At 34.4% G+C, this 10,602-nt stretch overlaps 1 long non-coding RNA gene across 1 annotated transcript; it reads left to right on the top strand.

Annotated features, from left to right (window-relative positions):
- Positions 1-9,704: 9,704 nt before the first annotated feature.
- Positions 9,705-10,314, top strand: LOC125369494. The gene is made up of 2 exons (XR_007215205.1): positions 9,705-9,768; positions 10,235-10,314. It is a non-coding gene; the product is annotated as an uncharacterized LOC125369494 (long non-coding RNA).
- The last annotated feature ends 288 nt before the right edge of the window (positions 10,315-10,602 follow it).

Here is a 10,602-nt window from a genome sequence, read left to right as displayed (position 1 = left end):
AACCTTGCGTCATCAGGGGTCCTCATGCCTAGATGAATAAGGAACGATGGAGATCCTAATTGTGCAAATCTTGAATTGGAATATTTTAGCATGCCTTGATTCTCGTCGTTCCCCCTTTCCTTTAAAAGATTCGTCTGCAATCATTCGGAGAATGATATCAATACACGATCAACTAATTTTCTCTCTTTGCTTTCGTCGAAGCATTAAATTGGTGCCTATGATTGCTGCTTCCACACGCTTTCATTCAACAGTCATTTTTATGCTCCTAAATAAAATTAAACCATCATACTAGACAGAGATTAGAAAGAGAGACATGAAATAAATAAAAAAAATGAGAATATCGGTAGGATTTCAGATCCAATAAGGAAAGCAATCACAAGTTCTTTGCTCTCTTCCATACGGCTAATCGTAAGGATCAAATGAAATTGATTTAAACACAATGGTAGACAAAGAACACAAGAGAAAGGTTGGACGTGAGGATAAGTCTATGCTTGCTAGAGCAAGTGTTGATTAAGTCTAAAAAGTTATTCAAAGAACCTATAACTTGATTTTCTGCAAGGTAGAAAACTGAAATAATATGCTCATTAGCCTTAAGTATTTAGTTGCATGCAGTCGTTCTAGTGCGAAAGCCCTTATTCCATAAGAAGAAGAAACTAGATGCTAAATATGAATAAATAAATACATAAGGATAAATAAACTAAAGTCAAATCAAGAATGCGAGAGGAGTTGACTAGGCAACAACTCTCATAGTCTGAAATTTTATGACCCAGCTTAACAAAAATAAGGGTAATTTTGCATAGGCCTACCTAGAAACACTCAGACCCAAATTACTTTGTTATATGCATTTCAGACATCAGAGCACTCGAATTCCTACTATTATTATGCTTGGATTAATTGAAAATAACATGATTTATGCTTTACATGCGTGGATTTATGTCTCATCCTGCTTGATCATCAAGGTAATCCCCAATGCCATCGGTCAAGCTTGTCAATTGCGATTCCATGTTTTCTTATACCAATGATATCCTTGATATTACACATGTTTGCATGCTTTATTTTGAGTTTTTTTAGCGCAAATTATGTGTTATTGTATTAGAATCACCCTGTTTTAGTTTCCTTTATGTCTCAAGAGTTCTTCTAGGTACATCATCAAAGTTAGAGAGAAATCGGACCAAAATCAGGAAGAAACGGATGAATTGGGTGCATTAGACTGTTCAACACATCCTGCCAACTTGTCGGTGTTGAGAAGCACTGTTAGGGTCAGAGGGCATGCTGAAATTCCTTACCCATGGCAATTTGCAACACGGTTCCTGAGAGTAACACGGCCTAGGAGCATGCTCGTGCTGAGCAACACAGCCAAATCCAAGCCATGCTGAAAGAATGCCAGTTGTACAATTTAGCCTAACATGGCATGGATCCAGGCCGTGCTAACCAAATCCATGCCAGGTTGGATCCCGAAGCCTTATTTAAAAGAAAAGAAAGAGAAAGGAGATTCTAGAGGGAGAGAACTTTGGGATATTGAAGATAGACGATCAAGAGGAGGAAAACGAAGACAAATTCCACTTCAACATCATCCAGATAGCTTTTCTTGAGGATTGGATTAAAGATTCAAAGGAAAGAAGAAGGAGACCTTGAGTTACAGAGAATGGATTCAGAGTTATTCAAGAGGGGATAGCATTTCTAACATTTTAGAAAAGGATGTACATGTTCTTTTCGGTTCTTGTTTACTTTGTATTTGATTCTTTTATTAGTTTAATCATGAACATGTGTAACTAATCTTATTAAACTGTTTTGGGGGTGAGTATTAAGAGTATTAAGCAACGCATACCTTCGGGATAATGCATCAGCAACCACATTATCTTGACCTTCTTATACTTGATCACATATGGGAATATCTCAATGAACTCCATCCACTTTGCATGTCTTCGGTTCAACTTGTCTTGCCTCTTGAGATGCTTCAAACTCTCATGATCTGTATGTATGACAAACTCCTTAGGCCAAAGGTAGTGTTGCCATGTATGCAAAGCATAGAGTTCTTTGTCATATGTTGGGTACCGAAGTGCTGCCCCATTTAGCTTTTCAGTAAAATAGCAAATTGGCCTTTGTTCTTGCATCAAAACAGGCACAACACCAATGCCACTAGCGTCATATTCAATCTTAAAGGTTTTATCAAAGTTAGGTAAAATCAGCAAATGAGCCCTATACAATCTATCTTTACGCAAATTAAAAGCATTTTCTTGTGCATTACCCTAATTAAACCGAACATTCTTCTTGACAATCTCATTCAAAGTTGCGGCAATGCTACTAAAGTCCCTAATGAACCTTTGATAAAAACATGCAACACCATAAAACCCCTTGCCTTGGCTAATATTAGTAGGTGTCGGCCATTCTTTAATTGCTTCACCTTTCCTTCATCAACATCTAGACCTTTAGAAGTAATAACAAAACCTAAAAATATGACTCTATCCATGCAAGAAATACACTTCTTTAGATTACTAAAAAAAATTCTTTTCTAAGAACATCTAAGACCCTAGGCACATGTATAACATGATCATCAAAAGACTTAGAATAGATTAGAATATCATCAAAATATACAACTACAAATTTACTAGGAAATTCACACAATACATGGTTCATCAACCTCATGAAACTGCTAAGTACATTAGTAAGCCTAAATGGCAGTACAAGCCTCTCATAAAAACCATACTTAGTCTTAAATGATGTTTTCCATTCATCCCCAACTTTTATGCGAATTTGATAATATTCTGAATGTAAATCAATCTTAGGTAACATGCACCATGCAACTTATCAAGCATATTATCTAACCTAGGGATAGGATGATGATACTTTACTGTTATTTTATTAATTGCATAATATTCCACACACATTCTCTAAGTGCCATCCTTTTTTGGTACTAAAATGACCGGAACAGCACAAGGACTTAAGCTCCCTTGCACATACCCTTTAGACATCAATTCATCCACTTGCCTTTGAAGCTCCTTTGTCTCCTCTGGATTACTTCTATAGGCTAGTATATTTGGTATGGCAGCCCTTGGAGTGAAGTCTTTTTTATGTTTAATCCCTCTTTGAGGCAGTAAACCACTTGGCATCTTCTCGAGAAAGACATTAACAAATTCCTGTAAAAGGTTCGCAAATGCACTCGGCAAGGAAAGACCAAGTTCAGTAGTGTCCAAGTAAACATCATTATAAGTAATTATAAACGACAACTTACTTGAGTGAAATGCATGTCCTACCTCACTTTCCCCAGCTAAACAGCTCCCCTTCAATTTTGCTACTTTCAGCCTCGCTCCTTTCCCTCTCTAATTTACATTGGTCATCATATAGTTCTTTTAGAAAAGAGGTATAACTATGACTTTTAGAAAGGAACCCATTATGGACAACCCTTCCATCAAATTGCCATGGCCTACCAAGCAAGATATGGCCAGCATGCATTGGTACTACATCACATCGCACTTTATCTGAATACCTCCCAATAGTGAAAGTCACGATAACCTACTTTTCAACTTTTATCTCACTATAATTGTTTAACCATAAAAATTTATAAGGTTTTGGATGTGGAATGAGATTTAATCCTAATTTCTCTACCAATCAAAGTGCTAGCAATGTTTGTACAACAATCACTATCAATAATGACATTGAATGTCTTACCTTGGACATGGCATCTAGTATGGAATATGTTGTCCCTTTGCTACTCCATATTATCTTCCTCCTTCATTTGCGCATTAGCTGTGTACCTGGCAACCAAAAGATCACCTCTAGTCAACAAATAGAGTAAAGCACTAGTCTAGGAACCACTATTCTCAAGACGAAGGAAGAAGTCGTAACTAAGTAACTAAGCCCCAACTAAAGGCTAGTGAGTCACCTCCATTTTGTTAGCTTCGGTTAGGTTGGTCTTTTTATGATACGAACCAAACTAGCATAACAAATCCCACTCCAACATGGAGTCTTGATGATGTAGATCCTATTAGCTCAAGAAAACCTAATCCAATAAGGACTCCTGACTCAACTAGGAATCCTAATCCTGCAAGGAGTCCTAATGATATTAGGAGTTCAAGCAACAAAAGGAATCCTAATTCAACTAGGAGTCCTAATTCATTTCAAATTATAAGTCAATAAGCTTATCCAAGACTTTTGGGCTAAGGACACATCAAGGCTTGAAGAATTAGATCTAAGTTCAAGGCTCATGAATCTAATTGAATTTATTGGGCTTGAATGACTATAATTGCACTTAAAAAGACCAGAGAAGCTAAATTGGAGCATATGAAGACTTTGGGCCTAACTTAGCTTATGTTATGAGTTCCATCTATATGACTTATGTAAATTAGGGTTTCATGGCTTATTATGGGCGGCCACATATGTATTTTATCCTAATTAGGACTTTGTTTAAGTTATCTCTTTTAGTTAGGAAGGTTATCTTTATCCTATATGATATGTAAATTCTTATAAGTTAAGAGTTAGGGTTTTCTAAGGCCTCTATAAGGCTAGTACAAATTTTGATGTAACAAAAAAATTAAGTTGAAGTTAAAGTTGAATGATAATTGGTTTTTAAACCTTAAAGCTATTTGCTTTGTCTTTGTGTTCTTATTTGAATGCAAATCTTACTTATCAAGGAGTTGATCTATGCTTATGGTGTACTTAGAATAGGGGTTTAAGGGACTTAGTTTTCCTTAGGTTCTAATCTTGATCATCTTCTTAAGTAATCTGTTTTCTAACCTTTCTTAGGGGTTGAACCGAATTGGTTCTTGGAGTTTTCATGTTAATATGTTGGGGGTCTGCAATTCAAAAGGAGATCTCAAGCTTATTCATAGAGGTTCAATATCACCTTGTTGCCCGAAACATTCTTACACTTTTTCCCATAAAAAACAACCTTATCATCTCCTCTTTTGTTTCCTTTCCATTTATTAGACCAATTAGGCCTATTGCTTGAAGTTCCTTTTTATTCCAACCATGTTGCGCTAATTGGTTTTAATTGCTTTTCAACCTTAATTGCAAGATAAACTAACTTCTCAAGTTCTACATAATGTCGTAATTCGACTTTATCCGCAATCTCCTTATTAGGCCCACCAATAAAATGTGCCATGGTTGCTTCCTTATCTTTATCCAAATCAGTCCTTGTCATGAGCATCTCCATTTCCTTATAATAATCCTCTACCTACTTAGTACCTTTCTTCAAAGCTTGGAGTCTTTGATGTAACTCCCTATGGTAATGTCTAAGTAGAAAATGTCTTTTCATGATGGTTTTGAGAGCATGCCAAGTATCAGTAGGCTCTTCCCTTTTTCTTCTCTTACTCACCACCAATTGATCCCACCATACTATTGCATACTCAGAAAATTAAGTAACCACTAACTTTACTTTATTTTTCTCATAAAAATTATGATAATCAAAGATAAGGTCTACTTGCTTTTCCCACTCCAAATATGCCTCTAGATCTGATTTTCCTAAAAAGGTAGGAATCCTAAGTTTGATGCTACCCAAATTTTTATCCATATCATCATTATACCCATAGTAACCACCAAACTCACCTCTACTATTTGCTTTACCCATTGCATTGTTTCAGTCTCCTTTAGCTCCTTAACCCATGCCACGACCAACACCCATAATTGTGGGATTATTAACAATTACTAAATCTAAATCTTCCTTATTGCCTACCAAGTTCTGCCTATTGTTTTCTGCACGAGCATTAGCATTGATTTGTTCTAATATGGCTCTTTGGTTTGCTGCCATATATAACTAGATCTTTTCCATATCCTCATTGATGTTCATTTTACTCCATTGCAGTCTTTCATTTTTGCGTGGGCCTACTTAATAATATTCCCATTCAAATTACTTCATTATATGCCTCCCAAACATCAAAATGCTAGCATTGCTGCTTGTATTACGCCTGGATTAATAAAAAGTAATAAGATTTCTCCCTTATGTGTGTGGATTTACGTCTCGTCTTGCTTCATCATCAAGCGAAGCCCTAATGCCACCGGTCAAGCTTGTCAATTGTGTTTCCATGATTCCTTATATTAAGTCTTATGTCATCAAAAGTCATCATGCCTAGAGGAACTGATGCAAACCCAAAGCCTAAGGAACCAAGCAGCCAACCAAGTTAAAGAGATCAAGTTCCAAGCATAAATGATCCATTAATATCAAGTTCCAAGCTAAGTAGCCAAAATTAATTAGGAAATAATGGCAGCCGCCCCTCGTGGTTATTTAGAAGTATTAATGCTTATTTTGGTCATTCCTTCCCATATCAAAGGATGCCAACTTTGTTTCTTGTTTTGTTATTTAGGAAACATTGTAATAATGCCTAATATACTACTTAGACATTTTTTAAGAGAAACTCAAGGGGGATGTACCATTTTAATTGATTAGGAATATCTCCTTGATTTACTAAATTAATTAAGTTGCTTGTTTTGCTATTTAGGAAGACTTTAATTTAGGCTTTATTTGTTATTTCCTATCTTAGATTAATTCCTTATTACATATGGGAATTAGGTTTCGTTTTCTCTATTTAACCTCATTGTACTTATCAAGACTTGTCTCTAGCGTTCCTTTGTGACTTATCACTCACCTTCTTCCTTAATCTTGAGCGTGGCATCCAAAATCTTTTCTATACCAAGGTTCACACTTCTAGTAAAGTGTTGGGTTAGGGTCCTTATTCGTGAATATGACTTTAGACTTTCTTCCTAACAATTTCGCAATGTGACTCTTGCAAATCCATCAAGAATCACATTAAAAACAAGGAATGATCGAGATTGTAATGGTGTAAATCTTGAATCGGAATATTGGACATGTCTTGATTCTTGTTGTTTCGTCTTTCCTCTAGAAGAATCATCCATAATCAACTAATTTTGTTTCTTGCATTTATTTAAGCATTGGATCGGTGCCTATGATTGCTGCTTCCACGCACTTTCACTTAACCCTCGTGTTTATGCTCCCCAGATAAATCCAAACCATCATACTAGATAGAGATTAGAAAGAGAGGCATAAAACAAATGAGCAAAATGAGAACATAGGTAAGAATTTGGATCCAATAAGGAAAGAAATCACCAATTATTTGTTCTCTTTTATACAACTAAGTATAAGGATCAAATCGAATTCATTTAAAGTAATTTGAGTTGAAATATTATTAGGTAAGCCCACACGAATTCACCTTGTTTTTATTAAGCTGGCTCATAAAATTTGGAACCACGAGAGTTGTTGACTAATCAACCCCACTCTTGTTCTTAATTTGACTTCAATTTATTCATCTTTTTTTATTTATTTATTCATATTTAGCTTCTAGTTACTTCTTCTTATGGAAAGAGGGCTTTTGCACTATAAAAACTGCATGCATTTGAATATTTGAGGCTAGTGGGTATATTTTTTTAGTTTTCTACCTTTTGAAAAATCAATTTATGGGTTGTTTCAAGAACTTTACGAACTTTAGAAAACCCACACTAGCGAACCTAGACTTATCACTCACGTCCTTCCTTTATGTTGCTAGACATCACTTATAATTTATGGGAATGATTAAGGGACAATTGATTATTTATTCCCTTAGTTGGTTAAAGTGTTTTAATCAATATTAAAGAGTTTAATATGAAACTCCCATTGCTAATTTGTCACAACCAAATTTATTTACTTCTTTTTATTAATAATTAATATTCATTAGCATGTCATTAAACATGTCATTTGTATCATGATTATATATGATCTATTTTATTATATTATGTGGTAGATAAATAAATTATTTAGTTACATATTGATTTAATTGAAAAGTAATGATTTTGGACTAAATTGAAAAGTTAGAAAGAAAGAGGATTAAATTGTAATTTGCCTATTTCCACACCAATATACCACCTCTTTCATTTGTTCTTATCTACGTATGCTTTCCAATTTCCTTTTCTTCTTTGTCTCTCTCATTTTTCTCCTTTCCTTCTTCAACTTTGATTTTCCAAATCAAACTCTACAAAACTTTTAGTAAGTGAAAATCAAATTCTTCTTTTAAGCTTGAAAGATTTGGGCTTTCTTAATCAAGGAAAACAAAGGTGAGTAATTTTAATTGCTTGATTTTGCTGTAAATTAGGGTTAATGATATGAAATTGTTGATGATTATGTGTTTTGGAATTGTTTAGTCAAGAGTAAACATGCTTTTACTTGTGATCTTGAAGCTGAAATTTCTGGGCAGATTTTTCACTTATGATTTCGTGACCTTAGAGGCTTTATCTCGAAAATTTTCAAACATGAAAGTTGTAGGTATATGTCTCAAGAATATCTCTGTAAAATGGTTTTGCAGATTGTTGAGTGAGTAGGAACTTATGAGGTTCGATTTTGCTGCTGCTCTGTTTTTGGTTCAGCAGGTGACCTGGTTTTTGTGCTGACATTTTGAGGCATTTAGAGGTTGAACCAAGCAGAGAGTTAAACATAAAAGTTGTTCATTTATATATGTAGTATATGTCTGAAAAATTTCATAATTTTTGGTTGAGTATAACGTGAGATATGTTGAACTTAATATGGCCTGCCCGAAACTGTTTTAAGCAGAAATCGGGCTTAGGATTCAGAAATTTGTTGCTAATTGTGTGTTTCACAACTTGAGCTAGAAAAGTCCAAATTGAGTAAAATTAGTGTCTATAGAAACTTTAGAATGTTAACTTTATATCTGGAGAGTTTCATCAGAAAATTCATTCGTTTGTTTGGTCATTTAATAGGAAACTTTTTTTCTGTTCTGTTTAGATGGAAATTTGAGCAGCTGTATAGAAAATGCCATAACTATTTCTATACCAATGATTTTGAGGTGGTTCTTTCTGCTATGGTTTCTATAAAAATGGAAGTGTAATTCCGGAAAATATGAGATTTTTATTAATTGTACATAAGTTTTGGTGTAATTTCTAATTCAGTACCTACAAGCTGCCTTCATCAACAAATATGTTGATTTGTTGTCATTCATCTCATGCATCATATTAATATCTAGAATATATGTTATTTTGTTGAAATGTGATATTTTATTGATAGTAAATATATATATATATATTTATGCCTTGTGATTGAATTGTATTTGTATTGAATATGTGAATAGGTTCATCCAAAGGCAAGGAAGTGGTAAGAGAAAAGAATAGGATTACTTTGTTATCCTATAACTTTTGGTAAGTATTTAATAGACTAAACTTTGTGTATATTGAGTAGGGACTGCTGTTTGATTACTTGATAATTTCTTGGTTGACTGAGTTGATATTAGTTGTATTTTTGGCTTGTTATAAAGTGAATTGATTGTGATGTGTTGTGAAGTGAAATGATTGTGATTAAGGATTGATGACTTTTGTATGGATATTGTGTGATCGGAAAGCCGAAGGCGGATAGCTACCCGAGTATGTGAGATGGCAAGACCGAGCCAGCGGATAGTCTTGTCAAGTGGTTACTGAAATTTAAAAATGTGAGGAAATGTAAGGATGAGTCATCTGATCCTAATTTGATAGAAATAATGTGGAATTGAATTATTTGACTTGGTTGAGTTTGAGATTATTTGCATTACGTGAGATGAAATTATATGTTTATGAGAATAACTGAAATGGTTGATTTTGTGATTGTTAGTTAAGTGTTGGTATAATTTTCTGTATTGATAAAGATTTGATAATTCTAGCCTAATATACTATAGTTTAGTAAATTAAATGCTTATTGAGTCGCTAGCTCATTCCTTAGCAATTTTTTTTTTCAGGTTAGTGCAGTTGTAGATAGCCTTAGCTGTGCATTGCTCTTTTTGCATCAGTCAATATTATCAGGTGGGCCAGAGGAGTTATCTAAAGCATTAGGGCATTTTGGGAACTTGTGTGAATTAAACTACTGTGTAAATATTTCTTATATATATTAAGTATGTCATGCCACTTAAATTGTATGAATGTATATTGTAACTAAGTAGTAAATTATGTTTATAAAGTTATATATATATATATATATTGCTATTCAATGGGAAGTTTGAGTTGGGGTGTTATAGTTTTTGGTATCAGAGCGGGGATTAGACCATTGGGACATAAGTTTGAGTACTTATATTTGTGTTTATGTTATGTTATATGAAGGTGTGTATGTGTTGTGATATGTTAAAGTGAGTTAGAATTTTTAATATGTTCCAATATGTTAAATGCTTGTGTGATTGAATTGATGGGAATAGAGGGGATTAAGAGCATAACATGCAAGCATATAGTAATTATGCACAACCATTTATTGTTGTGAAGTTTGTTAATGATATAGGCATGGATGAGCACTCCACTGGCCCAGTAGGTTCACATTCGTCAGTTCATGCACATCATATTGAACAAGAACAGATGCATGAAAATGAACGATCACAAGGAAAAGTCGAAGGGTATGCTCGAAATAGCTCTGAAGAGTTAAGAAGATTAGCTCAACAACAGCCACCACCTCCACTAAACGTACCTGCATTGGATGCAAACTTTGGAAAGTTAAGAAAGCATGGCGGGAAAGAGTTTGAGGGGACAACTGATCCAATTGTAGCAGAGGAATGGCTAAAGTCTGTTAAAGGTGTGTTTACACAATTTAATACCCAACCGACAACCCAAATGAAAGTGAGGTATGCAACCTCATTATTTCTTAAGGATGCT

The sequence above is a fragment of the Ricinus communis genome, chromosome 3, assembly GCF_019578655.1.
Source record: "Ricinus communis isolate WT05 ecotype wild-type chromosome 3, ASM1957865v1, whole genome shotgun sequence".
Taxonomy (NCBI): Eukaryota; Viridiplantae; Streptophyta; class Magnoliopsida; order Malpighiales; family Euphorbiaceae; genus Ricinus; species Ricinus communis.
Note: the sequence above shows the minus strand (reverse complement) of the source record. Positions and strands in the feature narration are given on the sequence as shown.